This window comes from Psammomys obesus, unplaced genomic scaffold, assembly GCF_907164565.1.
Source record: "Psammomys obesus unplaced genomic scaffold, mPsaObe1.curated_primary_1811, whole genome shotgun sequence".
Lineage (NCBI taxonomy): Eukaryota > Metazoa > Chordata > Mammalia > Rodentia > Muridae > Psammomys > Psammomys obesus.
Genome location: NW_026585797.1, coordinates 27,634,976 through 27,638,992, shown reverse-complemented (window position 1 = coordinate 27,638,992; position 4,017 = coordinate 27,634,976).

Genomic DNA, 4,017 nt, shown 5'->3' with positions numbered 1-4,017 from the left:
GATGTAGAGCAGCCAGCGCTGAGCAGCTCCAAAAGCAGAGGCACAAAGTATGTGTCCCATACTTTGGGACACACCATGTCACAATGCTTTTAAGCAACAAACCAAACAATTCAGAGAAATAAAGAGACAACTTATGAAATGAGGTGAAATATTTGCAAGTCATATAGCTGATAAAAACATGTAAGCAAGTCCCGTGACTGGAGAAAAAATAAGGCCAATTAAATGTATAATCATGATAAACAGTAACATAATAAGTTGATTATTCTCACTAATTTTCATGCAAATGAATTCTAAAAATCATTATAAGACACCAAATAGCAAGTCAGAATGACCATTATCAATTTATGTCAAATAATAACAAGTATTTAGAGAAAAACAAACATGAGAATTTGGTTTTGAATGCTCTGAAACAGCATCACAGTTTAGGCGTGGTGATGCCCATCCACAGTGTTAGCCCTGGAGAAGGGAAATCAAGTTCTCCTAAAAGCTTGCTGACAGCTAGTTTTCCTAAGTCAGTGAACTTCAGGGTCAGTAAGAGATCCCGCCTAAAACCATAGGTGGAGAGCTAAGGAAGAAAATACCTAAAACAGACCTGCAGCCTTAACATGCACGTACACACACCGGCAAGGACCTACACATACACATGTATACAAAAGTACACACACACACCACACACACACACACACACACACACACACACACACACACACAGATACAAACACACGGCTGAGTAAATTAATATATTGATTCACTTAACATCATAATTATATCTTGAAGCATATGTATATTAAAGCTTTAAATTAACAGCTTAAAATGTACACTTTGTGTTTACCACTCAGGCCTCAATTAAACTGGAGGGAAAAAAAAAGACATTAAATTGGAACTGAAACTCAAAGACACAAACAGTAACTAAGTTATATTTTTAATATCAATTGTTCTTTTATACATTCTAGACTTGCAGGCACATATGGAATCCTATGGAAGTAATTTTAAATCAGAGACAACACTAACAAAGTATACTTGAGTAGTCTTTAGATTTTTTTGTTGCAACCTCTTAGTACTTGTAATTGTTTTATTTACTCAGAGTTTGCATGCCATGTTTTAACTATTAAATGGAAAAAGAGTAAGATTAGTGAATATTTGAAGTTTCTCTAACAGGAAAAGAATATGACTTTCAAGCAGAAAGATTAGTTTAAAAAACAAAATTAGCAGCATGTTTTTTTTAATAATTTGTAATTAATGTTCGAATTGATTTGTTTTAAAGTTTCTTTAAATTTTTGCTTGCCTCACTGAAATGCAAAATGAGCATATACTTAACCTGACTGATCAACTATTGATCAAGCTATAGATAAAGGAAATCTAAAAACGGTGGCTTGTTATCTGTAATAACATAGAACGTATTTTTTAAAAGTGACGCTAGAATATTTAAGTGAAGAAAAACATCCTGTTACCTTAAGAATTTGTATACATATCTGAAATTTCTGCAAAAAAAAAAAAAAAATGAAGTGGAACTAGGTCCTCATCCAAAGAACTGTACATGACAGTTTTGTAGGTTATAACATACCGCAAAGTAAAACGCCTATTCTCAGGAGCAATTCTTTCCCTCAGGACAAGCAAAAATGAGTAGAATAAAAACTAAAGTTCGTATTTAAGACATTCATTTTTACCATGTTCATTATGTGTGCATGTATGTTTGCGGCCACATAACTACAATGCCTCTAGAACAATGGTTCTTAATCTTTCTGGTGCTGTGACCTTTTAATATAGTTCATGTTGTGGTGACCCCAATCCTAAGAAATATCTCATTGCTAATTCATAAATGTAATCTTGGTAGTTATGAAACACAATGTTAATATATATTATGCAGAATATCTGATCTGTGACCTCTGTTGTGGGACTTGACCCACAGCTTGAGAACCACAGAGCTCTAGAGATTGAGGGTGTTAGATCCTCTGGAGCTGGAATCCTTGGGAGTTGTCAGATATGGCACTGGGAACTGAGTTTTAGTCCTCTGCAAGAGCAGTACCTGCCCTTTCATTGCTAAGTCACCACACCAGCCCTCAAACCTTACTCTGTTCAATTGGGCAATGGTCAGAGAATGGGAGACCCTGGAACACTCAGTCCTAATTTCTCCTATCATGACTCAGGGAACTATGTAGAAGAGGTGAAAAAATTTTAAGAGCCAGGGATGTGCAAGACATCAAGGAAACACTGACTTCCAGATATACCAGGATGGACACTCATGCGGCGTCACAGAGAGTGCGGCAGCACACACAGGACCTGCACAGGTGTGGGCCAGATAGGGTCCCAAACACTGAGAAAGAAGGTAGACATGGACCCCTACCCCTAAATCAGAAGCACTCACAAAGGAAAAAAGTCATTTTCTCCAAAAGGGAGGCCCTATGCTCGTCAGCGGGCAACTAACACAAAACAAACTCAAAGGTATTTTTGGAGTTTTGTCGAATACTACTTTGAGCTTTTACTTTCCCTTGTCTTTTGCTTATTTATGATAGTTCCAATTTTGTGTTTTTATGGGTTTTGTGTGTATGTGTGTGTGTGCACACACACATTCACACGTATGCAAATGTGTTTCTTGTGCTTTTCTTCTTTTTCTCCTATTTATTTTGTCTTATTCTTGCTTTCTTTTTCTATTGGCCTGTTTTCTAGGAAAACAGAGAGGCAACCCCTGTTAAAGGTTTTCAGCCCCCAAAGTGGTCATGGCCCATAGAGTGAGGCCCATAGACTGAGAACCACTGGTCTAGAGGAAAATAGCAGAAGCCCAGTACTAAGCAAACAGATTTGGCTTGTAACAATATATCTGATGCTATAGACCTCAAGAAGTGAAAGCATTTCTAGAAAGGTGGTAGATCCCCAGGGTAGAATGCTTAATAAAGGGTAGTCATGGTCTCTGAGCTTTCTAACTCCCAAGTTCCATGATGACATTTATGTGAGGTTCCTGAATATGTGGAGTTAGTAGATCCAGACAGTAGTTAGTTAAAGCTGATGATGTGGCAAGGGGTCATTGAGAGATTGCTCTTAGAAGCATTGCTATATGGGTGCTCCAGGAAGCAAACCTGGCAAGGGGAAGGATACAAAAGAGTAGGTATATCTATGTATGCTCAGAGGGAAGGACTTCTCTAAGAGTGAGAAAAGGACATGCATGAATGAAGGCACGAAATGAGAGAACTGGCAAGAACAGGTCAAATCAAAGGGGAAATTGGGTTTCATTTGTCTGTTTGTTTAATCTTTGAGGTGTTGTCATGTAGCCCAGACTGGTCTCAAGCTCACTACATAAGTAAGACTGGGATTAGACTTCTGATCTTCCTGCCTCCACTTTCCACCGTGAAGAGGAAGTAGGAATGGCAGTTTCCTGATCTCAGGCAGAGGGGGCTGAGGAGTAGGATGAGGAGGATTAAAGCACTGTAACTTGGAGAGATGATGCATGAGAAGGAATTCACGGTAATGGCTTAGGATGTTAATTTTGTCCTCCCAATTTTAAGTCAGCTTTCTGCAATGGGTACCAAGGCTCCCACAGGACAACTTAAAAAGGGGGGAGGGGTGTTACATTTTGGCTCCTGGTTTCACCGTTTTCAGTCCGTTATCCCTCAGCCCTATTCTGCTGGGCTATAATAGTATTAGGCATCAGAGTGGTAGAAGCCTATGGTCAAGTATCACCTCATAGTAGACAGAAGCCAGTAAAAGAAAAGGATGTCTATGCTAGCCGGGTCTCCCATTTCCAGCCTCCATTTCATGTGCTCATCTATCTTGTGAGATGGTACTAGTGCCTTTGGGGTTTTTACAGTTTCCCTGCCTAGCTGATTCTCTTTAACTGATTCTTTCTAGTAATTACACTGAGATGCACACATGCCTAATCTAGTCAAATTAAGAATTGAGATTAACCATCACACATTTTTAAGTATAAAATTTTCCTCTGTGTTATTCAGGCAGCTTTGCATTCTCTTAGAAAACATAAGTAAGTAAGTAAGTAAGTAAGTAAGTAAGTAAGTAAGTAAGTAA